Source organism: Pan troglodytes, chromosome 15 (genome assembly GCF_028858775.2).
Source record: "Pan troglodytes isolate AG18354 chromosome 15, NHGRI_mPanTro3-v2.0_pri, whole genome shotgun sequence".
NCBI classification, from domain to species: Eukaryota; Metazoa; Chordata; class Mammalia; order Primates; family Hominidae; genus Pan; species Pan troglodytes.
In genome coordinates this window covers 94,735,489-94,763,179 of record NC_072413.2, presented here as the reverse complement: position 1 = coordinate 94,763,179, position 27,691 = coordinate 94,735,489, and the positions used below count along the sequence as shown (strand labels likewise).

General features: G+C 46.7%; 1 long non-coding RNA gene across 1 annotated transcript in view; it reads right to left on the bottom strand.

The window, feature by feature from the left end:
* Positions 1 to 17,063, bottom strand: part of LOC112205367 (uncharacterized) — a 49,364-nt gene extending 32,301 nt beyond the window's left edge. The window contains exons 1-3 of the long non-coding RNA XR_002939255.1: positions 17,043 to 17,063; positions 13,958 to 14,064; positions 4,971 to 5,028 (exon numbers count right to left, since the gene is read on the bottom strand). This is a non-coding gene — a long non-coding RNA (uncharacterized LOC112205367). The remainder of the gene's footprint in view (positions 1 to 4,970; positions 5,029 to 13,957; positions 14,065 to 17,042) is intronic.
* Positions 17,064 to 27,691: the final 10,628 nt, after the last annotated feature.

The following is a 27,691-nucleotide window of genomic DNA, read 5'->3' as shown; positions in this document are numbered from 1 at the left end:
GCATGAGCCACTGCATCCGGCCTAGAGATCTTCTTAAGAGATGTCTTCCCCCATGCTCAGGACTTGATGTGGGCAGAGCTCATGCCTGTTCCATCTTGGAGGGGTAGAGAATGTTCCTTCCATACCCCTCCCTTCTGGCCACATCAGGAATGTTTCAAAAAAGAGCCTGTTATCAGCCAATGAGGTGGATTTCCAGGACTTTTGTTGAAAGTAGTGAGCAACAGTAGGTTTGTTCACTGGCATTGCTGGAAGCAGGGGTGAAACCAGTCTGGGAGTTCTGGGGGACAGCCAGGTGGTTTAGAAAAGAAGCCAGCACAAGAGAGCAAGATATGAGACAGGGAAAAACAAGACCCAGTGATATTCTTTGAGCTCCTGGATCCAGCAATGCCTGAAACTAAATCTCCCTGGACTGTTACATTATATATGTATTCTGATTCTGCAAACGATCCGTCTCAAAATACAGTGGTGTAGAACAGTCATTTATCGTTATCTGCATGGTTCTGTGGGTTGATGAGCTCAACTAGATGGTCTTGCTCAGGGTTGTTGACACTATTGTGTTCAGATGCCAATCAAGCTGGATGAGCTGGGGACTGGCCAGGCATCTCTCTCCATGCAGCCTCCCACATGGCTGGTGTGGACTTCCTCATAGAACGGAGGTCTCAGGAGAGCAGGACTTCCTACTTAGTGTCTGGCTTCCCCTAGAGTGAGTGTTCCGAGGGAACAAGGTGAGAGCTTCCACTTCTGCCTTGGAGGCCAGCAGCGTTATTTCCATGGGTTACCAGCCATGTCCATGTGTTACCAGCAAGTCTCAGGGCCAACCCAGATCCAAGGGGAGGAAGCTACACAAGGGCATGTATACAGAAGACATGAGTCATTGAGAAGCTACTTTTGGAGACCCACTACCATGATATGCCAGCCAATACATTCACTTCGATGCCCGTAAATTTAGGTTTCTGCCACTTGCAACCACAAGCAAGTTTGCCACTCACAACCATAACCACAGCCTAGGTTAGGATGCAGCCCTGCTCTCCTGTCTCCCTCTCAAGCCCAATTCAGATGCTGCTTCTTTGTGCACCCTCCTCCATCCTCTTCCCCCTACCAGAATTAATCTCTTCCTTATTGAAATCCACAACTGTGTTGGAAATCAGTAGAAAGAACTGAACAAAGCCTGAGTCATCAATGAGGCTCAACACTCTGCTGAGGAAACTTAAGCTGGGGAAACTGAGACCCAGAGAGGCAACACCAAAGTCACTCAACAAGTTTCTGGATTCAGGAAAGCACACAGAGCCCTTCTCACATTCTCTCTCATAGAATGGATATTATGTACATAGCTGATTCTCTCCACTGGACTGTAAACTCCTGATAAGCAGGGATTATGCTACTTCCTCTCTGTATCCCCCACCACACCTTGGATGGGGTTTGAACAGGGGACAACTGCAGAACTTGTTTGCTGAAGCAACTTTTACCTCGGGACTTTCCCAAGTCTGCTCTGCCCTAAGCTATCATTCAGTTTCTGGGGAGCCATCTCTCTGCCCCCACAAGAAAGTAAGGGCAGGAGGGACAAAAAGCAGCATGATGCGGCAAAAAAGCAGCACACAGGCTTGGCGTCAGGCGGGCCTGCATTCTATTTATTTTATTTTATTTTATTTCTTTATTTATTTTTTTGGAGACGGAGTCTCACTCCGTTGCCCAGGTTGGAGTGCAGTGGCGCCATCTTGGCTCACTGCAACCTCCACCTCCCAGGTTCAAGTGATTCTCCTGCCTCAGCCTCCTGAGTAGCTGGGGTTACAGGCGCGCACCACCATGCCCAGCTAATTTTTGTATTTTTAGTAGAGATGGGGGTTTCACCATGTTGGCCAGGCTGATCTCGAACTCCTGACCTCAGGCGATCTGCCTGCCTCGGCCTCCCAGACTGCTGGGATGACAAGTGTGAGCCACCGCACCTGGCCAGGCCTGCATTCTAATACAGGCTCTGCAAGTAGAACCTCCATTTTCTTATCTGTAAAATGGGACGTGATAACTACACCTGCCTCCTTGTCATGTGGCTGTGCAATGCAATAATGTATGCAAAAGGGCTTTGAGATTCTAATAAGCTACACGCACGCAAGGGGTTGGCATTATTAATAAATTCGGATGCGCAGAAGCCCGTGTGCTGGCAGGGCCAGGGAGGGGATGGAGGGGCACCACAGCCCAGATCCCCAGAAGAGCTGCCCCCTCCGCCTTCCCTTCTGGCCCACCCCACAGCTTTTTCCAGGCCCAGGGAAGAGCAATGTCACCAAGAGCTGCCCATCACAGCCCAGGCAAGGAGAGCCTGAGCCCCCTCAGATTTCTGCTCCCCCTGCAGATTACCACCCATTATTAGCCCTGAGTGGGGAAAGAGACATGACTAATTGTGCCCACAGTTGCCTCCTGGCATGGACAATTAGCCACCTGCATCTAATTCTGAGGGACCCAGAGGCTAATTGCATCTGCCAGACCCCATGGGGGTGTGTGTGTGTGTGTGTGAATTTTTGAGCTACCAGTGGGCACCAAAGCAGAGGCTGTTAAGATGAGTGGGTATTATTGCATTTAACACTCGCTAAGAGCCTGCTGGCCCCTGAACACAAAGAAACCAGGGCACGACATTGTCCTTCCCTATGGAGGAGGGACAAAGGAGGCTTTCACTGGTGAATGAGCAGAGCACATCCCCTAGCTGGTGAGCCTGCTCTGACTCACTCTCGGGGTGGAGGGGCTGACTTCAGGGTGGACACCGCCATCAGAACCACGGGCCCCAGGGTTCCGGAAAGATGCCATCCCGGACCCTCCCCTATGCCCCTCTCCTCCCTTCAGAGCTCTGAGCATGCTGTACGTTGATGCAGATACATTGGGCTGTATGCCTTCCCCTTCTCTGGCTCAGGGCTGGGCACACAGTAGGTGTCGAGAAAATGTGTGTGGATGAATAAATGAATGAGTAAATAAATGAATGACACCTGCTGCCTCCATCAGGGCATCCTGGTTTCAGCCTGTTTTGTTAGGGCACCCTGGCATATGCCTTCTCATTTCATGCCCATCCTTGCCAAGCAGCATGCAGAGACCTCCAGGGGGTTTGGCTGTACGGGGGGACCCTGACATCTCCCCCGATTCCAGCCTGCGCCTGCTTTGATCTGGACAAAGGCCGAGTGCCTGACCTTCACCTCCAACCCTTGCTTTCGCTCCCACTCCTGCAGCAGCTGCTCCCCCTGGCTGCTGAGGACTCTGGGCCCCATGTAGAGACTTCCAGCTGGAATTCCCAATCCTTGGCTCCACATCCATCTGCTTTGCATCTGCTTAGGAGGCACGCCTGCCCTGGCTGGTCCCGTGGGATTTAATCTTCTCAGGCCACCTCCCCTGACCCCCTGTGGGGCAGATGGACTACCTCCTCTGAGCCACTTGAGCCTATCCCTGCCCAGGCCTCCATCTGGCCCCATTCCACTCCCCCACAGAGCCCTTTGCCTAATGTGGCTCAGTTGTTTGCAGAGGATTCTTTGCTCTGGCAGCAGGGAAGTGGTTGTTAAGGTCAAAGTAGACCACTGCTGTGATAAACTCCCACCTCTCAGTGGCTTCCCTCAATAACACACAGTGTAGGCCTCTCGCAGTGGCTCACACCTGTAATTCCGCACTTTAGGAGGCCAAGGTGGGAGGACCGCTGGAGCCCAGGCCAGTCTGAGCAACATAGTGAGACCCAGTCTCTACAGTTTTTTTTAAATAAGAAATAAATAACACAACACAGCCCAGCATGGGTGGGTGAGGGTGTTCTGCTCCATGCAGTGATCCCACCAGCCAGGCCTCCTCCATCTGGGGGTCAGGGTCCCACACTGTCCCATCTGCGTCCAGCAGGCAGATGAAGGACAAGGGAGTGTGGAGAATAACAGGGAGGTTTCCAAGACCTTGTCTAGAAGGGGCATACCTCATCTCTCCCACATTCCATTGAACTCAGTCATATGGCGGCACCTAACTGCAAGGAAGCCTGGGACTTGTAGTTCACTTATGTGCCCAGGACGAAAAATGAACAACTAGCTGGTCTCTGACACTCTCCACCCAGGATCTCAAATATAAAGCGAAGAAAATGAGCGATTAGGCATTTCCTCTGTGAAACACCACGATGTGGTATCCAAACTCCCTGCCTCATTCCTTGGCCTTCCCTCTCCCCCTTCCACACCCTGTGTATACTCCAGCCACTTCAAAGCCAGTGAGTTAGGACCCCCGAAGCTGCCCCCAGGCTGTTGGACAGGTCTGTGGTTTGCTTATTTCATTTCCTCTGCCTCGGGTGTCCTCTCCATGTCCCCCACGCTCTACCCCACCTTCAAGACCCCCCTCAAGGGCATGCTTCCCTGCAGAACACCCCCCGCCAGCCTCCTTCCCAGAAGAGGTGGCAGCCTGCTCGCTCTCTGCCACCATCGTGCCCTGCACCTGCCCACGCACACTTTCTTCTCCATGGCCCACTCAGCAGTCCACCTGCATGCATTGAATTGTGTCTCCCTAAAAGATATATCCAAATCCTGACTCCTGGTACCAGTGACTGTGACCAAATTTGGAAATAGGGTCTTTGCAGATGTAATTAACTTGAGCATCTCAAGATGAGATCATCCTGGATCTAGGACTTGTGCCCTTGTAAGAGAAAGGAGAGGGAGATGTAACACAGAGACCCAGGAAGGCCCACGGAGAAGGCCATGTGAAGATGGAGGTAGAGGTGGGAGCGACACAGCACGAGGCAGGAACACCGAGGACTCCTGGCAGCCACTAGAAGCCAGGAGGGAGGCATGGGGCAGACTCTCCCACAGACCCCTTAAAGCAGCAGTCCCCCACATTTTTGGCACCAGGGACTGGTTTCATGGAAGACAATTTTTTCACAGACTGGGTGGGGGGATAGTTTTGGGATGATTCAAGTACATTCCATTTATTGGGCACTTTAGTTCCATTGTAATATAAAATAAAATAATTATACAACTCACCATCATGTAGAATCAGTGGGAGCCCTGAGCTTGTTCTCTTGCAACTAGATGGTCCCATCTGGGGGTGATGGAAAACAGTGACAGGTCATCAGGCACTAGATTCTCATAAGGAATGTGCAACCTAGATCCCTCAAATGCACAGATCATAACAGAGTCTGCACTCCTATAAGAATCTAATGCCACCACTGATCTGATAGGAGGTGGAGCTCAGGCAGTAATGCAAGCTATGGGGAGTGGCTGTACCTACAGATGAAACTTCCCTCACTAACCTGCTGCTCACCTCCTGCTGGGCCACCCAATTCCTAACAGGCCATGGACAGGCACTGGCCCATGGCCTGAGGGCTGGGGACCCCTGCCTTAAAGAACCAGCACTGCTGACACCTTGATTTCAGACTTTTGGCCTCCATTACTGTAAGAGAACAAATTTCTGTTGTGTTAAGCCACCAGATGTGTGGCAATTTGTTACAGCAGTTCTATGAGTCAAATACACCATTCACGTGGCCTCTGACCACTAAAAGCCAACTGCAGATGTTACATCCGGAGCCATAGCTCCAACGCTTTGAGAGGCCAAGCAGGTGATGCGACTATGTGTAGGACCTAAGAGAATGCCTGAGCCTGTGTTGAGCATGAAAACATACGCCTCCCTGGAGAATATTCACATTTATTTTTGTTTAAAAAAGAAGAAAAACTAAAAGAAAGTGCTATGACAGTGAAACAAAACAGTGTTGGGAATTTGGCCTGTAGCTAGGGTGACCATATGTCCTCGTGTACCCGAGACAACTCTGGATTATCCCTGTTGTTCCCGTGTAATTTTTCCTAGGCCCCTCGACCCTCAGAAGCATCCAGAGTGAACGGTGAATGATGGGCTCACTCATGGGCCATGAGTTTTCCCCTGCCTTCAGAACAAGCATTCAGAAAAGATCTGCCTTATCCCACCTCCAGTCATGTCCCCACCCCACTGATAGTGTAGATGATTATTCAGCAAATATTCACTCCCTCCTGACCTCCAGTCCCATGGGAGGAATATTTTTCCCTATCCAGCAGATGCAGGACTTGCCCGTGTGACCGCTGTGGCCTCACGGTGGGCAGAGTTTGCTTCCCTGCTGTTGCATTTTGGTCCCAGCCCCATGACTTGCTTTGGTTAATGGGATGTTAGCAGAGATCATTGAGCTGAATTTGAAAAGCACTTGCACAAGTGAGCCACACCCCTTGCACCTCTGGCATCATGCGGAGCGCTTCTCCCAGGTACTTGCTGCCCCTTTTTAAAATTTTATTTTATTTTTTAACTTTTATGTTAAGTTTGGGGTACAGGTGCAGGTCTGTTATGTAGGTAAACTACATGCGGCAGGGGTTTGGTGTACAGATTATTTTACCACCCAGGTACTAGGTACAATACTCGATAGGTAGTTTTTCAATCCTCACCCTCCTCCCACCCTCCACCCCCAAGTAGGCCCTGGTATCTGTTGTTCCCTTCTTTGTGTCCGTATGTACTCAGTGTTAGCTCCTACTTATAAGTGAGAACATGTAGCATTTGGTTTTCTGTTCCTGTACTAGTTCACTTAGGATAATGACCTCCAGTTGCAATCATGTTGCTGCAAAGGACAGGATCGCATTCTTTTTCATGGCTGCATAGTAGTCTATGGTGTACATGTACCACATTTTCTTTATCCAGTCCACTGTTAATGGGCATTTAGGTTGATTCCATGTCTTTGCTCTTGTGTATAGTGTTGCAATGAACATACACGTGCATGTGTCTTTATAGCAGAACAATTTACATTCCTTTGGGTATATACTCAGTAATAGGATTGCTGGGTCAAATGGTAATTCTGTTTTAAGTACTTTGGGAAATCACCAAACCGTTTTCTACAATGGCTGAACTAATGTACATCCCCACCAGCAGTAAATAAGCATTCCTTTTCTCTGCAACTTTGCCAGCATCTGTTATCTTTTGACTTTTAAATAATAACTTGCTGCCCCTTTAGCCTGGACCCTGGGATGAACACCCTTCGAGTAGATCTGAGCCCAGTCCTCAGAGAGAAGCCAAACCCAGCCAAGTCCTGCTTACATCAGCTGAACCCCCGCCAACCTGCAGAGGTGTGCGAGAGAAACAAATGCATATTGTGGTATGTCCCTGAGGATCTGTGATTGTTTGTCACCCAGCGACAGCTGACTTCTACAGCCACACACTACCATCTGCTCCCAGTGTGTTTGTGTTCACTCCCAATTCCCTGGATTCCAACTCCAGACTCCTGACCCCGACTTCAGTAAGGGTCTCGTGCCTCTCCATCCAGCTAGGACCTTGGCTGATCTCTCCGTGCCACCTCTGGGGAGGCCTCCTCATGTCAGGCCTCAGCAGTGGGGCAGAGGGGTGGTGAGGAGATCTGGAAAATTATAGGATTTCCCTTGTTGTGCTGGATTAAATTAATTACATGTCTGTGAACCTTCTAGGCCAGCACTGTGCAACAGAAACAGAATGTGAGCCAGGTGTATAATCTAAAATTTTTCAGTAGCTACATTAAAAAGTAAAAAAGAGGCCAGGTGCAGTGGTTTACACCTGTAGTCCCAGCACTTTGGGAGATTACAGGGCAGGGAATCACTTGAAGCCAGGAGTTCAAGGCCAGTCTGGGCAATAAAGTGAGATCCTGTCTCTATAAAATATTAAAAAATTAGCTGGGCATGATGGTGCACACCTCTAGTCCCAGCTACTCAAGAGGCTGAGGTAGGAGGATTGCTTGAGCCCAGGAATTGGAGGCTGCAGTGAGCTGTGATCGTGCCACTGCACTCCAGCCTGGGTGACAGAGTGAGACCCTGTCTCAAAAATAAATAAATAATTAATTAGTTAAGAAATAAACAATTAATTAGTTTAAGTAAAAAGAAAGTGAAATTAATTCTAATAATACATTACATTTAGCCCAATACACCCCAAATATTATTTCAACATGTAACCAACATTAATTACTTAAATTATTATATGTTTCTATTATATTATATATATGCATTATTTAACAGACATTTTGCATTCCTTTTCACGCCCAGCCTCTGAGGTCCAGCGTGTATTTAACAGGCACGGCATGCCTCACTTCAGACCGGCCACATCTCAGTCCTTAACAGCCATATGTGGCTTACGGCTACCGTACTGGACAGCGCAGCTCTGAATAACGGAAGGCAAAACTCCATGTCACCAGTGTGTAACGTGGTGCCTGGCACACAAGGGGCACTCAGTAAATAATTCCTGAATGGATGAATGATAAACACATAGGCATTGCTTTAAAGCTGAGAACAGGTAGGCAGACCTGTTACCCACGGGAAAAAAAAAATGCCTATGGCTTAGACCCATCAAATTTTCATTATAACGGATGGTGGTGTTTTGGAAGGCCACGTTGGCTGGTGCTGTGTCTGCGTCCGAAGCAGACTTGCTCAAAGGGGTCATATGTGATGAAAATACAACCTCAGGCAGCATTTCCCAAACTTGTCTGACCACCGCATGTTATTTAAATTGTTCTGTTTTTGTCAGGATGCCAATAGAGCATCCTTATGTGATACTGTTTAAGTTGAAGCAGACAGAAAAAAAATGATCTCAGAGTTGAATTAATTGCTGTAAGAAATGATCAAAATTTGATTCATATGCTTAATATAAAGTAAACATTGAATATTTGCACCAATAAATGTTAAAATCATGAGATAAAATGCATAACAAAGACCGGCAATTGTCAAATAGAAACGCACACAGCCTGGCAGTGAGAGGCAAAATATACAACCTGCTGCTGAACCTCATGCTTCCTGCCTAAGGTGATTTATCAGGGGACTTCCTATTGTTGTCAGGTACAGGAGACCCTTTCCCAAAGGAAGATCAGCACTTAGAAATAAAAGCTACGACCAGCATGGCCAACATGGTGAAACCCTGTCTCTACTAAAAATACAAAAATTAGCTGGGCGCAGTGGCGCACACCTGTGATCTCAACTACTAGGGAGGCTGAGGCAGGAGAATCACTTGAACCTGGGAGGCGGAGGTTGCAGTGAGCTGAGATCACACCACTGCACACCAGCCTGGGCAACACAGTGAGACTTTGTCTCAAAAAATAAAATAAAATAAAATAAAATAAAATAAAACTAATAAAAACTACCAGTAGTCAAAGATGTATCATGTGTCAGGCACTGTTCTAACTCTCTGAGGCTGATACCACAATCAGGGTAATTTTATGGATGAAGAAACTGAGTCACAAAGAGGTCAAGTAATTTCCAGGTCAGGTTGAACCTGGGGATTCTGGTTCCTGAGCCGGTGCTCCTAACTGTTATACCACACAGCCTCTTTTGTTTAATAATTAGAACCACTCTATACGTTTTTTGCATTTTTCTAATGTACACTTTAAAATGAATTTAAGACGAACAATGCCACCAGCTGTGAGAGCTCCTGTCCTTTGGAATACCCACGAACATCTCACGGAACCTTTGTGTGCCATGGAACGGAGTTTTGGAAATGGTGCTGGAGAGATATATGCAAACACTATTTAATACTGCCAGAAGCTATTTCAAACCATTTATTGATTGATTTCATCACTCCCCTTTCTCGCCACCCCTCTTTCCAGAAGAACATCTTACAATAAAAACAGAGTAAAATCAGATCAAGCAGGGAGGTGTAATATTACAGGTAATGCTGTAGAAATTAAGCCCGAAATCTTGTTCTGAGCTTCCCAACAGCTGGAGTCTGGAGCAAAGGCCGGCTGGGCGTGGAGTTCTTATTGTCTCAGAGGTAGGACCAGCCCGTGTGTCAAGAGAACCAATTTTTCTTGGCCGAGTGCCCTAGAATGCATTTGTCATACAGACATTTACATAAGTGGCATTGAGCAGTGTAATGAATTATATCCCCAATAGTCATTTTACAAAAAGAAAAAAAAATGCAGTGATGTTCCTTGGGCGGCTCTTGCATCACCGTGGAACCTTTGCTGAGGGCAAAATATTAAAGTGTTGCTCCATGAAACAATTCCAGAGGGGAAATCGAGTAACTCCAGCACCTTGATTCTAGACCAAAAAGGAAGTGGAAGCAATTCTGGAATTTCAGCTTAAGCTGCTTTCAGATCTGTTCTCCCATCTTTATGCCTGCAGCCTTCTTCGGCATTGTCTCCCAATACCCAGCTCTGAGCACATGCTGTCTTGCCCAGAAGATTGCAACTATTCTGCAAGAATGTTTCTCTCCATGCACCAGCACAGGATAGGTACTCACTGAGCGTTTATTGCTGAATAAAGGAATCATTCAAAACTTAAAAATACGAAAAAAAAGGTCTCACATCACTCCTGCCAACTTGCTGGTCCCCAGAGTCAATGTGTACTTGCCTTTCTCTGTGCCTTCCCTGGCCTGGCCCCTGCTGTTAAAATCATACTCAGACGCCAACTCCTCTATGAAATTTCCCTCTTTGCCTCCCGCAGAAATGCGTACCATCTTCACCATTCTCCCCGGCATCCAGCACAGACAGCTGCTTACCCCGGGGCAGCAGGCAACAGTGGCTTTTAATGTCAGGAAGCCTGGCTTTGAGGGGCTCCGGTAAGTCTCTTAAGCAAGTCTGAGCCTCGGTTTTCTCATCTATAAAATGGCCAGGCGGGAATGAGGAGAGCTCTCTAAGTTACAAAGAGCTACGTTAATGTGCATTCACCCAGCAGTGCCCCTCCAGCCTGAAGGTGGCTTTACAGCAAGGTTACTCATCAGCGTCACCTCTCCATCACCAAAATGTCTAGCAGGGGCCTGGCTCAGAGGACTGAATAAACGCCGGCAGACTTAAATGCGAGGGGTATAATACATGTGCTTTATGGCTGGTATGCTAGGTCTCCAACCCAAATATTCTGGGCAATATTCATAAATATCTAGAATTAACTCCCAACACTTCACATTTCTTTGATTTCATGGTTCTAAGAATAGAAATAACCTTTCAATTTTAAATAGAAATTGCGGAGCTGAAGACAAGTGACGAAAGTCTTCCAAGACATCCAGGCTCAACTGCAGAGTTCAGGCAGGGCACGGAACACCGAGGGGGAGGTCTGTTTGACAAATCTTTGAGCCAAGCCAGAGTTCCAGAGAGCGAGGTCTGAGGCGGGCTCCGCTGGAGGCAGGCACAGCCTGGGCAGAGATGATTAGCAATAAATGGAGAACACCTCAGGGGACCCTCCTACAGACAGTCTGTCACCCAGTGTTTTTACCATTCCATTTCAAAGTTTAATTAGATAATCACTTTCCAATGCCTACATGCAATTAACCCCTTTGGAGCAGCCCTCGTTCACAGTCAACTTTCATAGGCCACAGAAGCCGAAATGTCCACGACGAGCCTCAGCGTCGCAGATTTCAGGAAAACATTTCTCAAGGAGAAAAATAACTAACAAATATTTGTGGGTTTTAAAAAGAGAACTTCTTTCTTAAATGCCAGAAAGAAACCATTTCTCATCCAAGAGCTCAGCGTGAACCATCAGTCCCTCCTTCCTCGTACAAGGCCATGGACAGAACCATCTTCGGGCGCAGCCAGGCTGAATTCTTCTGCTGAGGAAGAGAAAGGGGCTTGCAGCCTGTCCTTCAAGGCCACCTGCCCGGCCAGCTACACGTGCAACCCCCTCTCCCTTCCTTGCAGGTTGCTGTGCTTGTCCCATTTCATTTAACACACTGGGAGAATGCAGATTCCCTATGGTCCTCTTTCACCCGTGTGATTCACAAACCCAAGATGGCAAAAGACCAAACTGAATTCACAATGTCCCTGGACTTTCTTTTCTTTTCTTTTTTTAGAGATGGGGTCTCACTGTGTTGCCCAGGCTGGTCTCGATCTCCTGGCCTTAAGCAATCCTCCCACCTCCACCTCCTGAGTAGCTGGGACTAGAGGGGCACACCACCATGCTCAGCTTTCCTGGACTTTCAAAAGCAATTTGTTTATTTGCGTGGTCTTTTAAAGCACTCCTATATGTCATGTGACCCTTCCAATATCCCCATGAGGTGGACAGGAAAGGGATTGTTATGCCTGTGTAACACGCAAGGACACTGACTCACAGAGGGGCCAGATTCAATGTCACACAGCTGGTAACAGGCAGAGCAAGATTCCAACTTAGGGCCCTAGATACAGGCTCCCAGTTGCACACTCTTTCCACCATGCTGTCTTTATTTATTCCATACCTACTTATTGATTGCCTACTATGTGCTAGGCCCTGGGGATTCAGCACTTCACAGGTCACAGGAGCTACCTATTCTCAAAAGATTATAAAACTAATGGAGGAAGCAGACATAAAACTGCAGTGTGAGAGTCCAGTGAGAACTGGAAGCCCTGGGAGCCACAGAATCCCAGTCCAAGAGTCCAACCTGACACTGGGAAGCCAGGTGAATAAAGCAGAGCCAGGATGGGGGTGAGCAAGGCTGGAGGAGACACTCAGTCTGTGGGGAATGCAAGTCCTGCCCCTGTGACTCATGGATACACTGGAAAATATTCAATGACTGGCTCTGGGGGGAAACAGACGTGATGTGTAGTGTCTGCCCACTCCCCTGGTGTAAACGCTGCCATTTCATGACTGGCTCTGGGGGGAAACAGACCTGATGTGTAGTGTTTGCCCATTCCCATGGTGTAAATGCTTCCATAGCTGCTGATGTCAAGCTACCAATATCAAGTCACTGCAGGTTGGGAAGAGATGCAAACGTGTGCTCCTGCAAGCTGGTGCGAGCTGGTGCCAGCCAGTGGAGGCCGACTCCAGCATGCCACTGAAGTGACATCTAGAGCAAGGCCTGAAGGGCTCATTACAGAGTGGACACAAATGATGGATTTGAGTTTGAGTGAGACCAGAGGCAAAACTGAGGACAGGTTTTTACAGAGCTGTGCTGTCCAATACTGTACTCACTAACCATATGTGGCTATTTGGTTTAGATTAAAATTTATTACAATCAAAAATTCAGTAGTTTGGTGGCACTAGACACATTTCAGATGCTCACTGGTTACATGTGGCTAGTGGCAATCACATTGGACAGCACACATTTTAGAACATTTCCATCCTCATTGAATGTTCTATTAGCTAGCACTGTAGGGAAGGAGGGAGGCAGGATGAATTTCTAGCAAGAGAAGAGAAGCTGTGACATGGAAGATGAAGGGCCAGCTAAAATAAGCTTCCTCAATGTCCCAATTTCACCGAGGATCAGCCTCAAATGAAGGATGGATTGAATGAATGAAAGTTAAGATGTTGAGCTCCTCTACTGTGCTGAGCCTTTTTTTCCTTTTTTCTTTTCTTTTCTTTTCTTTTCTCTTCTCTTCTCTTTCTCTCTCTCTCTCTTCTTTCTTTTGTTCATTAGCTTGTTCTTTCTTTCTTTCTTTTTTTGTCAGGGTCTCACTCTGTCACCCAGGCTGGAGTGCAGTGGCATAATCTTGGCTCACTGCAGCCTCGACCTCCTGGGCTCAAGCCATCCTCCCACCTCTGCCTCCCAAAGTGTTGGGACTACAGGTGTGAGCCACCACACCTGGCCCTGTAGTGAGACTCTTGCTGGGTGATCTGCTCCCTGCCCTTGAGGAATTTACAGCCCTGGTACACAGTAGGTGCTCAATACATGTGTCAAGGCATTTTGGACCATCTTGGGGACAGTGCTCCATGGAGCATGCTTTGGGACGCACCTGTCCAAACACAGCCCTGTGTGAGCAGGTGAAGCCCAGGGCTGCAACTACTGCTCAGGTGCTCAGGTGCTGGCCCACAGATCAGCCGGCTTGGGCTAAGACACCCATCGGGAAGTAGCTTTGTCTCCAGTGAGACTGTACTGTGTATGTTCCTTGTCTCATCAGCACACAGGAGCATGGTGATGACCACAGATACACAGTGCTCGGGTCAGTTGCTGAGGAAACCAAGCCCGTGTTTAACAGCTAAGGCAGCAGCAAGCCTTTGGTGGAGCCCAGCACAGCCCCACCTCATGGAGTGGAAGCCGGATTGGAATCTAGCTACACTTTTCTCCAAAACCCATGCTCCGTCCCTACCCCCCACACACTCACCTCTTGATCACTTTCATATCACAGCCCCTGCTCATCCGAGAACCTGGTTTCCTTCCCAGCAGTCCTCCTTACTTCTCTTCCCAGAGCCCGTGCCACTTTCACAGCCACTTTAAAAAGGAAAAAGAAAGGTGACTTTTATTCTATTCTAAAAGTAAAATCTCACTCTTTCAAGAAAATTAGAAGGCAAAAGAGAAGTGGAAGGATAAAGGAGGAAAAACTTTGCCCATAGTTCCAACCATACAAAGACAGGCACTGTGCGGGTATTTTCTGTGTAACTTTTACTTTGTGGAGCATCTTTTTTGTGATCATGCTGTGGATTCAGCTTGGAATTCTGCTTTTTGTCTCAGCACGCGATCACCTGCACTCCCAGGTTACTGTACTCTTACCAACATGGTTCTCCACGGCAGCATCAATTTTAAGTGGCGGGTGGACCCTGGTTTACTCAAATCATCATCCACTTTTGTTGGACATCGAGGTTATTTCCAATTTCTCTTTCAAGTATGGCAGCTTGGTTTACTTCTCCAGCTTTTTCCACGTTTCAGAATCTTTCTTTGGGATAGATTTTCAGCAGTGGAATTACTGGATCAAAAGATATGTGTATCTGGCCGGGCACGGTGGCTCACACCTATAATCCCAGCACTTTGGGAGGCCAAGGCGGGCAGATCACCTGAGGCCAGGAGTTCAAGACCAGTCTGGCCAACATGGCCAAACCCCGTCTCTACTAAAAATATAAAAATTAGCCGGAGGTGGTGGTACATGCCTGTAATCCCAACTACTAGGGAGGCTAAAGCAGGAGAATTGCTTGAACCTAGGAGGCAGATGTTGCAGTGAGTGGAGACCTCACCACTGTACTCCAGCCTGGACAACAGAGAGAGACTCCATCACAAAAAAAAAAAAAAAAAAAATGGTGTGAGTATCTTAAAGTTTCTTAATACAGATTGCCAAATTTCTTTTTACCAATTTATACCCCCAAAGCTCAGGTGTGGTGGCTCACACCTGTAGTCCCAACACTTTGGGAGGCAGAGGTGGGAGGATAGCTTGAGCCCAGGAGGTTGAGGCTGCAGTGAGCCAAGATTATGCCACTGCACATCCTGTCTTCTCTCCTCCCTCACCAGCCTTGGATTTTATTGTAATCTTTCCTCACTTCATAGGTTCATGTACTAACTCATTGTTTTATCTGAATTCCTTTTATTATTTTGGTGATGGAGACTTCTCTCAAATACCAACAACCGTTGAAAAGTTTGGTGGCCACTAAAACTGGACATATCTTTAATAAAATTGTGCCAGGTTCCAAGGCTGCCCGATCGGCAGGGAAGACGCAAGGCTGTCCTGGAAAGTCCAAACTCTGGGAGCTTGTGGAGGATTCTCCGTGACCACGGCCTTCTGGACTCTGGTATCCCGTCCCCATCACCATTCCTACACTCACCTAATGCCACCTCTTCAATGAGGACAGTGAATTCCAAATAAACGGCTATTTGTCTGTGTTTATAAAGCAAAGGACAAACAAAAACAAGCCTGGCCTGAGGGGGCTGCAGAAGGCACCTGTGACCCTGCAGACCAGAAGCTCAGGCAGCAAGATCCAGTGGAGACTAATTCCAAGACGCTGGATGGAAAAGAGGTGGCTGGCATTCTAGATGACTATGCTAGAGGCCTGTGACTCTTCTGTGAAACTCCCTGGGGAACAGGAGGCAGAAAGAATATAAACAGAAATATGAAGTTGGAGGCTGAGAAACAGAAAAGGAGAGAAAAGGCAGGGCCTAGTGGCTCAGGCCTATAATCCCAGCACTTTGGGAGGCCAAGGCGGGCGGATCACTTGAGGCCAGGAGTTCCAGACCAGCCTGGCCAACATGGAAAAACCCCGTCTCTACTAAAAATACAAAAATTAGCCGGGCATAGTGGCGGGCACCCGACGGTGAGAGCCGGAATCGCGCCACTGCACTCCAGCCTGGAGGGAGACTCTCTCAAAAAGAGAGAAAGAGAGAGAGAGGGGGAGAGAGAGGGAGGGAGAGGGAAGGAGACAGGTAGGGAGGGGAGAGAGAGAGAGAAGAAAAAGTTACAGGGAAGAAAAAAAGACAAACGGCGAGAATGCTGTAGGATGGGGAAAGGCAGACAGAGCAAAGTGGAAGTCAGAAATGGTGATCCGCTGCTCTAAAATAAATTAAACAGGGAGAAAAGAGAGACTCAGGGGTATGTGGACAGAGAGTAGAATGGGGAGGCACAGGACACGGGAGTCCCCCAGGCCGGAACAGGCCAGAAAGCCAGAACCTGGTCGAGGGGAGGGGGCGAGCAGAGCGGCGGGGAGCAGACGGGAGAGAGGGTCGCGCCGAGCCGCGAACACCCGAGGAAAGGCAGCCCCGCCGCGCCACTTCCAAGGGTTCGGGCTTGGGCCACTCGCCCCATGCCCAGGGTTCGGGGGCAACACCAGCGGGCGGCCGCAGCCAAGGAAGGGGCTCCCCAAAGTTTGCAATAAAATCACCCACGCCCGCCTCCGTCTCGGAGGGACTTCGTGGAAATGCACGAGCCCAGGCACTCCCTCGGCCCCTCGCCCGCCTCACCCTCATCGCCCCCTCGCCCCCCTCGCCCCCCAGCCTCTGCTGCAGCCCGGGCTGCTTCTCCCGCGGGCGGGTGGTGCTTGGCGGCGGCGGCGGCGGCGTGCGGGCCATCTCGTGGTAATCCCCGATGCTGACGCTAGAGGGCGCGCAAAGGTTGCTGCGCCGCGCCAGGTCTGCGAGGAGCGGCGGGTAGAAACGCAAAAAGCGTAGGGCCTGCGGGTGTCGGCACCAGCAGTGGGGTGCTAGGGGCTGGACAGTGGGGTGCCGCGGAGCCGGGCAGTGGGGTGCTGGAGGCGCTGGCCCGGATGGCTGATGGGAGGGTGCCATGCAAAGAGGTGTTGCTCACTTTATTTATTTGGAGAGAGGTTGCCCCTGCATTAAATCTTTGCAAGACTGAAACAAGCCGGTGCAAAACTAAATGAGAGACAGGCGGAGGCAGGCAGGGCAGGAGATGCCCCGCACCTCGCTCCCTGGGTTATGGAGCCCCCAAAACTGCTTTGGGGGAGAAATAGTCTGATCCCACCAGTACTCACCTCTCCACACACACGCACGTCCTTTCAGAATGGGGTTGGGCGGGGGAGGTGGTGAACTTTAAAAGGCTTTTAAAGCAACAACAACAAAAAAAAAAGATTTGCACAAGGCTGAGGTACTTGAAATGATTTTTGTGTTGCAAATTGCTATGCTTTTACTGAGGCGCTGATGAAAATAAATGAAGCTCCTCTCTCTCTTTTTGCTAATAAATGAAATGAAAAAAGCGCCATTATTATGCCACCTGCTTCTAATTCCTAATTGTGGTAACTTAATTCTCAGATTGTTGTTAGCTGCTTAATATCGCAGGCGCACAAGCAAAAATAAAAATAAAAATATGAGGGCCGTTTGGGTCTTTTTTGGCCAACGAGGTGGAAGGTGCTTGGACTCAGTTTTTTGTTTAGTTTGGTGGCAGTTCCCACAGTGAAATGTGTGCACGGTATTGGAAGGAAGAAATCTTTATTCTCTTCAGCATCCCAAGGGGAGCTCAAAAGGAATAAAAAGGCTTCTGAGATGCTCAAAACCTAAACAAATAGTCCATGAAAAATGATCAGTGACAAGGTCCGTATTTTTTCCATACTGAAATAGAATGGTGCATATTTCCTATAAAAGAAGAAAACATTAATTTTTATAAGCTGGTTCCTAAATGCCTTCTATGAACCTCTGAACCACACAGTTCCCAGCCTGGGTATTGTAGCTGGGTCCCCTGGCTGAAAAACCTTTCTTTCGGGTGTGTCACAGATGACAGGTAAACTCCTTCCCGGTCATTATTTCCGGGCCCTCCAGTCTGGGGAGGTGGGGATGGCCATGGGGCGGGGGGCGGTGGGGGGGTGCGATGAGACTCTTAAAATTTCTCCCAGGCAAATAGAAATTAGCAGATCTGAATCACAATTTTGTGAAAGTCAAGAGCTATATTTAGCTTTTTCTCTTATTTTCCATTAAAACCAAGTTTTTTTGTTTGTTTTCCCTGGTCTCTCTTATTGTTGGGAAGTTCTGGAGTATCAGACTTGTCAGGAGAGTGTGAGAGAGCCCCAAATAAGTACAAATTTAGGAGAGAAAATGCCATATTTCTCTGGTACAATTATGAAAGGGTAGAATATTGCCATACACTGTAACACATTTTTTTTTCTTCTCTAGTTCCAGGCAAACAGCTAAATAAACACATAAGAATAATAAGCATTTAATCGAGAACAATTTGTCACAATGTTGCTAGTCAACAAGACAGAACTGCCTTCTGTGAAACCAAATAAAATCAACTTAATACTTCATGCCCTGGCCTCCTTGGCCTTTGAGTTTTTCACATGAGATGCGTTTGTCCCTTATGACTGTGAATGAGAGTACCTTGGAAAATGCTGGCTCAATTGCATCCAAGCCAGTTTGGGGCCTGCCGGGGAAAGCAGCCAGACAGACCTTCAATCCCAGTTCAAACTACGCTCTAAGTGTTGCAGTGACACATGGCAATGTCCTGTTGACCATAAAATCCCGTTCTAGCATATGAGAACACTGTCCAGCTCTAAGCAGAAGGGCAGCCCGCTCGAGCAGACTGCGAGATGCTGCCCAGTCCAAAACGTGAGCAAAGTTCACAGGGGAGAGAACGCAGCGCAGCCGCCCTGAGTCAGCCCTGAAGCAAGAAAAACCAAAAGAAAACACTTGTGAATGAAACTTAAAGCTCTCAATGGAGCTGGAGCAGCAGGTGCTGTTTAAATAACCAAAATAAGGTTGCAAGCAACAGATCCTATGTTTGCTGGGTTCTTTCCTATGCTGCATGACATTAGAAAGGGAGTGTGTAAAAATATAAGGCTACATCTGCAGGCAGAGCTAGGCTGATGGTGAGGAGACGCAGCAAATGAACCCCAAATTCAGGAAAATATGCAAAAGGTTTGCTCTTTAAATTCTACAGGAAAACAGAAAGTGGAAAATATGTGTGTCTGGGTTGTAGTGAGGAGGGATAGATGAAACATAGAATGCTAATGTGTCTCATGATCAACCGAGAGTATCTTATTTACATCTTAAGCTATTTGTTGCTGATTTTCCATGCAACTGTTTTGTACTGGAATTCTCAAAGCTGAACCAGAAGCATTTAAATGACCCTGTACGTTTGCTGTGTGTCTTCTGGAAGGTGTAGACACACACACACGCACACACACACACACACACAGCCGGTCCCACATCTATGTGCATAAGCCGCATATACTCCCCCTTATCTCTACAAATCTCTGCCATCTCTATATTCCCAAACACAGGAGAATCTATGTATTTATTTCTCTCTTGAACTCGACTATGCAACACAAGTCAACACTCTTAAATGTCATCTTTTAATACCTCATATAAAAGGCAAACTTTTCCTAACATGCTTTTCTCCAATCCTATTTAATGAACTCCCCTGAACACTGCATGTACCCAATTTCATCTGTAGAGGTAAGGCATAATATTAAAAAAAAATTTTTTTTGGTATTAAAAAATGAAAGGAAAAAAGCAGGGGAAATATTTTGAAAGTCAATTAAAATTTTGTGTACGTTTTCATTTTTTAATGATAAATTAAGTTACTAATTTTGTCCGTGCTCTTTGTAGACACTGCAGGTTTAATTGCTAATTGTTAACTGCGAATGAATACATTTGCATATTAATTAGCTCCCAATTTACATTTTTAATTTGCTTCCTTCAAAAGGTGCAAGATAAAAGGTCGTGTTATTTTAAATAATTTATGCTTTATTGCATGAAATACGCTAATATGAAATGTGCCTACTAATTTTAACCCCTTTTCTAAGAAGGAAAATGAATACCATTAAAAGGGGAAGGCAGAACTGGTGGTGTTTTGAAAAACATTATGCTACGTTGTACCTCAGCAGCAGAACTGCTTTTTCCTGCAGTCTCCTTGGGCTGAAAAAATGAATGCATTTTTTTCCTTTACCATCCGTTTAAAAAGTGATAATATATTTGAAGAACAAAACAGCTGCAGTGGGGGGAGCCGATCAGTCCTTTATCCAGGAAAAGATAGACAAAATGAGTCTTGTTTTCTAGTCAATATCGCCAGCAAGTGGAAGTCCTCCCAACACCGCCCCCCTACCCTGCAGTGGAGACGCCTCCCGCAGAAACCGCTTCTCCCCACGCCAGTCTCCTCACCCACCAAAAGAAAGTTTTGCCGCTCACATCTTTCTCTAGGCTTTGGAATCCAAGTTCCTCGCCCTGGCTTCCTGAAAAATCATGAGGTGGTTTGCACAGGGGAGAGTTCATTCTTTCCCAATAGCTGACCAAAGAGGTTCTCAAATTGTAATTTTCACTCTTCATCCCTTGTCAGTCAGCTTCACTGTAAGAAAATAAAAGCCTATTGTTAAAGTGGTGATATTAATACATCATGGTTTGGACCAGAAAACTAATATTCAGTTCTGAAAGGGGTGTACAGATTGGTATATTTTGACCATTACTGGAAACATCTCCTTTTATTTTCTTCCTCTTTTTCTTTTGTATGATATTGTTTTGAGACATACCTGCTAAAATGGTGCTAATATTTCATAGAGCTTTTAAAATAATTTGTCTAAGCATGCATTAAAAATTTTTTAAAACAGGGCTTGGATACTAGAAAATATGATTATGGAAAAATATACGTACAATTTGGAGGAAATTGAAACCTGTCACTTTGTTCTCTGGGTTACTGCTGAGTCTCAGCCTCTTTATTGTGTCTTATTTTTTGCAGATGGAACCCAAGCCAGACTTGTGGTAAGAACCTCCTAGCTGAGGGCCACCAAAGATCACACTCGCCAGGATTAGTTTATGTAGATACGCAGGCAAATAGCACTGGGTAGCCTCGCCGCACAGATCCAGGGCTCTGACCGAAACCCTCTCTTGTTCTGACACCAAAACACCCCCTTCCCGACCATGTGGGACAGGCCTGGGATGGAAACGCATTCGAAGTGTTAAGCAATGGAGTCGAGTCAGTTGTTCACCAGAGGGTCGATCTTTCTAGGCAATTATAGCTGCAGTGACAGGAACACTCGCAGGTTCATTGTGGAAGACACACTGGCAGTTAGGTTTATCCCTCCAGAGCAGCCAGGTGCATGAACACATCCCTCCAAGTCATTAGGATTTTCAAGTAGAAAGATTTCCTTCTGCTCACATGAACATCAGCAGAACAAAAACTCGCGGCAAGATGCAACCTTGGCTGTTTGTCCGTCTAAGGGTGGGGGACTAAGACGAGAGAAGCTGCAGTTTAACCATGTGTTATTTCAGTCTCACCTGGTCATCAAAAGAGGCATGAGAATCGCCAAATCCACCAAAACCAACGAGCTTACAGCCATTGTTGCCTAATAGGGAGAGGTTGAACACAGGAATGCGAGGGACAGTTGCCTTTTGTGAAACATGGATGGATAGATGGGCAAATACATATAGAGATACACAGGTTTCATCTGTAGTGGATATTTTGGCTTTTTATTCAGCTGTGCATTGACACTATCGTAAATTCGCCGGCACAGACACTGTGATTGAAGACAGGCTCTCCCCGCATCATCCCTGCACACGAGTCTTCCTGCGTTTCTGTCTCTGTTGCCGAGGTTTCTCATATTTCATACCTCTACAGCCCTCCCGTAAATCAGGGGTTAATTGTGATTCTTTCAGACCCATGGAAATAGGAAGCCGAGACTTCTGAAGGATCACTTGCAAGTCGGGAAGGGCTCGAAGGGAGGGGGCTACTTTCTGAAATCCAACTTTACTGCTTTTACCGAACCATTTGTTGTGCATGTGTGTGTGTCTAAAAAATACATTTGGTACAAATGTTTCAAAGTCCTGGTGCGCTTTAATTAATAAAGCCACTTAGGACGAGTGCAAATCGTGCACGCGGAGATGTGCACAGCCCAGCATCTTTCTGACATCCAGCCCGGTTTGTTTAGTGTAATAGTCAAAACATTTTTTCTTCTCTCGGGTCATGTTGATCTGTAGAATAATTTGAATTCTCAAGCTGTTATCCATACATCACTCCCAATAGCATCCAAATGAAAAGAAACAATTTTATATTCTATAATTAAGCAACACCAAGAATGCAACAGGCAGGAGGCATTATGGTGAGGGGGTGGGGGAGTGGGTAAAGGACTGAGGCCTGAGCCCCAAGCCCACCAGTGCGACCCCAAGCAGGTGACACAGCGGCCTCACCTAAAAGACTCTCTTCACCTAAGTGTTCTCCATACTCAGCCGCAGAGCTCCCACCCGCACTGTCTTCCCTCCTGAAACAAAATCTTTCTTTCTGGAAAATTCCAACATGTTTGATGGATTTATTCCACTGGGGATCCTCCACCCCCCTTTTTAAAGGAAACCACTTCTGGGGTGCACAGAGCAACCCTCTATACCATGCGTATACAGAAGGCTGGGCTGATTCCTTTCTTTTTATTTTTTTTCCCCCGTAACAGGAGAGGGTTTGAAGAATGCTTCTACCATGGATACCAGAGAGGGGAATTTTAAGTAGGCAGAATGTAATCACCCAAATTGGAACTCAGCCAGGACACTGCCAGGGCAATTACTCCTCCTCTCATGCTAAATACCAGGGGAGCGTAAATGACCTGCGGTTTTGCACCCTCCTGCAAGCGGAGGGGCTCCCAGGGGCAGGAGCCCGGGAGCTCCCCTCGGACAGACCAGCAGCCCCTCCCCATCACCCCTGGCTCATCCCTGTCTTCAACTTGCCCTGCTCCAGGTTTCTGTAATTCCAAGGGTTTTTAAGCTGAGGTCAGAAATCACTTTTAAAAATAATATTAATTAGCTCCCACCCCCGGGGTGTCTTCCCTCTCCCAGGACCTGAGCCAAGGGTTCCTTGTGTCCTATATGATGCAGCCCACGGTTCTCTGTGTCCTGTATGATGCAGCCCACCTTCCAACGGCTCCGGGGACATTGCTTCTCTTATCCCACCTCCTGAGCCCAAAACTGAGGACCAAGGAGGTAGTAACTGCTCAAGGTCACAAAGTCGGGTTTCAGCATTGTCAGACCCCAGGCCGCACATCTGTCTCTTCTTTGATGGAAAAAGAAGAGACATCTCTGCTTATACTTTCTCATAGAGCACATTTCTCTTTGAGGGCAAGGATTTATTTTCTAAACAGGTCTCAGTGTTGTAAGTAGGATTGTAATGAACATCCTTGGTATATTTGTCTTTGCACACTTCTCTATGTCCTTAAAATAATTTCCTAGGAGTGGAGTTGTGGAGTCAAAGAAAATACATATTTTAAAAAACAACATATTATTAAATTGCCCTCTGGAAAGGTCTGCATGCTGGCCAGCAGTGTGAGAGTGTCTCCTGAAAGTGTGGTCCTTTTAAAGCTCATTGTCTACACATCCAGACTCCACATGGACCTGATCTTGTGAACTCTCACAGTGACTGGGATGACTATCGCTACTTCGTTCATCAGTGGCTTTATGTGAATCTGTTGGTTGTTTCAATGGGAGGGCGAGCTCGCTGAGGTCAGGAATCGTGTTTTATGTATCGCTGTCACCCCAGAACCTAGCACAGAGCCTTGCACATAGAAATGGCTCCATGAATGCTTGTGCCGGTGAATTTGTAAAGCCCAGGGCTGTTCAAATGGAGAACACACCTGTGCTGAGTGAGAGACAATGTCCTCGGTGGAAACTAAGACAGGGGTTGGAGTCAAGGCCACGGAAGGTCCAGTTCCTCTCTACCATAGCTGGATCTGTGGCCCTCGAGCAAAATCACTTAGACCAGCAGAGTCCCACTTCCCCCATATATAAAATGGAGCTAACGGTGTCTGCGTTGCAGCGCTGCTGTCAGGAGTAAAGGTCAAGTCTGGTAAACACCTGGCTCTAGGATTTTTAGCCTTCAGGTTCCTATTCACAGCAGCCCATGACTCACGGGTGGTGCTGGTTTATAACAAGTTTTCACTAACCTACAGCCAAGTGAGAACGAGGAAGATAATATGTGGAGTTTTTCATAAAGCAAAATCCTTTCCATCGGAAGGGCTGTTTTATTATGAGATGATGTCATTTCTACTTCTTCTTTGCTGTTTAAACATCCTTTTGTTTATGAAATTATGGTGACAGTATGTGAGAAGCTGTTTTTTTTTTCTTTCTACATTTTCAACGTTGACAAAATTCAAAAGTTAGCGACTCTCTCTTAGCCTCTCTCACCCCAAATTTGTTTCATGTTTTTCTGGCTCATAAACATAAAGGGCTTAGAACAAATGGCTGAGGCTACAGCTTCATTCAGATTTCTGATCAAATCTCCCAATTCTAAACCCTTATTGAGGGTAAGAGAAAGAAGAACTGGGAGGCAAAAATGCAAATGTCCCCCATAAAACTACTCACAGTTATTTTTGAGTGATACAAATAATAAAATGAGTATTTTTTTAGAACAAAAATGTGAGAATTTTCAAGTGTGCATGTTGTTCCCTTGGCAGCAGTGACTTTGGGGGGCTCAACCCCCATGCCACATTCAGAACCGCTTTCTACTTTGCGCCCCTCCCGGCTTCCTTATCCGCCATCCTTCTTGACTCCAAATGGTTTCTCCAGCTTTTCGCCATCCATCTCAGGAGCTGCTTTAGTCCCCCATGGCTACTGACTGTTTCTAAAAATCAAATCTACCCGTAAAGAATGGAGATTTGCCAAGGTCCGGGAGATTCAAAAGAGGAACCGAAGCTCTGAAATGTGAGCAAAGCTACATTACTTTTGATTACCTTCTGGGCCTGTGCTTTCTAATGCATGGCCTTAATATCTTGGTGGGCGCCATTCCTGCTTGGCTGAGAGACTCGGGGCCCCAGCCGTCTTGGCCGGATGCCTCGGGCTGTGATGCCTGGTGGGAAGGCTGGATGAAGAGGCAAGTCTAGAAACAGCCCTTGAAGGAGACAAATTGTTAAGACCTGCTCTGAGAAGCATGTAGGTGACTGGGATGCCCCAACACTAGGTCTCATCCTGTGATCAGGGTTTGAGGAGTAGCCCCAAAGGCTGCAGCTTCAAAGGCCTTCAGAACCAAAAGCCCCAGAACAGCGTGGTTTGAGAAGGTGCTTTGTCTGCTCACAGGGCGAGGGGTAGGTGGGTAAAGATGGCAGGAGGCACTAGTATGGAAGGCAGCCACAGGAGGGGTCTCATGGTGGATTGAACAGTGACTCCCAAAAAGCTGTGTCCACATCCTGTTGCCTGCTCTGAATGTGGACCTTATTTGTAAAAAGGGTCTTTGCAGATGTAATTCACTGAAGGATCTCAAGATCCTGTATTATCCAGGTGGGTCCTAACTCCAATGGTGGGTCCTTACAAGAGACACAGAAAAGAGAACAGATGCCGAGAAGGCCGTGTGAAGACAGAGGCGGAGATTGGAGTGATGCTGCCATGAGCCACGGAACACCAGGAAACTCCAGGAGCCGCCAGAAGCTGGAACAGGCAAGGACAGATTCTCTTCCAGATCCTTTGGAGGATGTGCGGCCCTGCCAACACCTTGATTTTGGACTTCCGACCTCCAGAACTGTGACAGAATAATTTTTGCTGGTTTAAGCCACTGGTTTATAGTATTTTGTTCCAGCAGCCCCAGAAACTGATACAGACCTCTCTGGGCAGAGGTGAGTTTTTGTCATCTTAGGAGATCAGGGCAGTCCAAGGTAGTGGCTGGGAGGAAGAATCCTTGATGGACGTACATTGAGAGTGGAGGGGGTGCTGGGATTACAGGTGTGACCCGGCATTCTGGGAGGCTGAGGCGGGTGGGTCGCTTGAGACTAGGAGTTTGAGACCAGCCTGGGCAACACAGTGAAACCCTGTCTCTATAAAAAATACACAAAATTACCCAGGTATGGCATGCACCTGTCATCTCAGCTACTCGGGAAGCTGAAGTGGGAGGATTGCTTGACCTTGGGAGGTCAAGGCTGCAGTAAGCTGTGATACCACCACTGTGCTTCAGCCTGGGCAACTGAGTGAGACCCTGTCTCTTTCTCTCTCACACACACACACACGCACGCACACACACTCTCAGAAGTGGGGTAAATGAGCATCACCCCAAAGCCAGCGACGCACTAGTGGTAAGCCTCAGAGTCTTAAAATCTGAGGCAGCGTCACGTTTCCAGTATCTTGAAGAGGCTCTGGAACAGCAGAGCAGCAGAAAACAGAGATGAAATACATGGGAGACACAAAGCAAGCACACACAGATCTGAGAGCAGAAGTCATGACTGCATCTTCTACAATGGCAAAAACCTGGAAATGCTTGTGCCCAACAATAGGGGATTAAAAAAATATTATAAACCATTGAAACGTTACGTCGATTTGTAGTCGGTTCAATGGGCAGGGCTCCGCTATACACCATTAAATGTAAACAGTCAACTACAAACAGTATATATAATATAGTGATCCTAGGCCTGTATTATGTAAATGTATGTTCTCCCTACAGAAAGTCTAGAAGAAAAGCTCACTAATGCGATCATCACTGGACGATTTTTACTTTTATTATATACATATATATTTCCCACTTTTTCTAATTTTTTCTACAAAGGAAGTGATGATTGCATAATATTTTAAGGGTTTGTTTTTAAAAGATCCCGTGATAGTGTCTAAATATAATCTTTTAAAGTGAAGTCCTTGATATAAAATCATCAGCAAAGTTGTCTGCCTACCTAGAAAAGCCTCTAACACCGCTGGTGGGAATGTGAATTACTTCAGTCCTTTTAGAGAATAATTGGGCAGCACGTATTAAAATTTAAACTGCACATACCCTTTGATCCAGCAAATTCATTCCCCAGCATCTATCTTAGAGACTTTCTCAAACATCCATGCAAATAGCTTGTATATGGTATTCATGGAAACATTGATTGTATTAATAGTATCAAAAAAGTGGGAGTGAGCTAAATGTTCATAATGGAGAAGTGTAAATAAATGATGTTTATTACTATTGTGGAATACTATGTAAGCATTAAAACGAAAGAGGACGATCTATATACAATGTGTGTGTGTATGTATGTATAGTGTGTGTATATATGTATAGTGTGTGTATATATGTATAGTGTGTGTATATATGTATAGTGTGTGTGTATATATGTATAGTGTGTGTGTATATATTTATAGTGTGTGTATATATGTATAGTGTGTGTGTATATGTATAGTGTGTGTGTGTCAGTACACCAGCGTGGAAAGATTTCTGAGATGTTAAAGGAGAGAAAAACAAAAAAAAAAACAGCGATTTGCAGAGCAATATGTACAGTATGATCTTGTCTATGAAAAGAACACCAACCTACTTTTGTGCAAATACACATAGGTTTATAAAATGCTGAGCAAAAGGGGTGAGAGTGTTAAATCCACCCCTGCCTCCTTCTGATAAGGACACAGGTGATTACATTTTGGGGCCCACCTGAGCATCTAGAATAATTCCCCCATCTCAAGAGCCTTAACTCAATCACATCTGCCTCTTGCTTCAGGTGTCTCATTGTGGTAGTCAAGGAACAGAAGTGGCATCGAGAGGAGAGTAGTGGACACTTCACCTTTTGCTCCCACTAATTATGTATGGCTTGAATAATATACATTAAGAATATAGTTGTGTTTAATAGAATAAATAAATAAGCTGAATGACTAAAGGAGCTTGAAGGCTCTTGTACCCCTAAATGAGCGCAGGACTATGAGTTGGGCCCCGCCCCTTGCTTGCCTGGTGATCATATAGTCACAGGTCACCTCTTCTTTTTGCTCCTTGGCCTCCTCG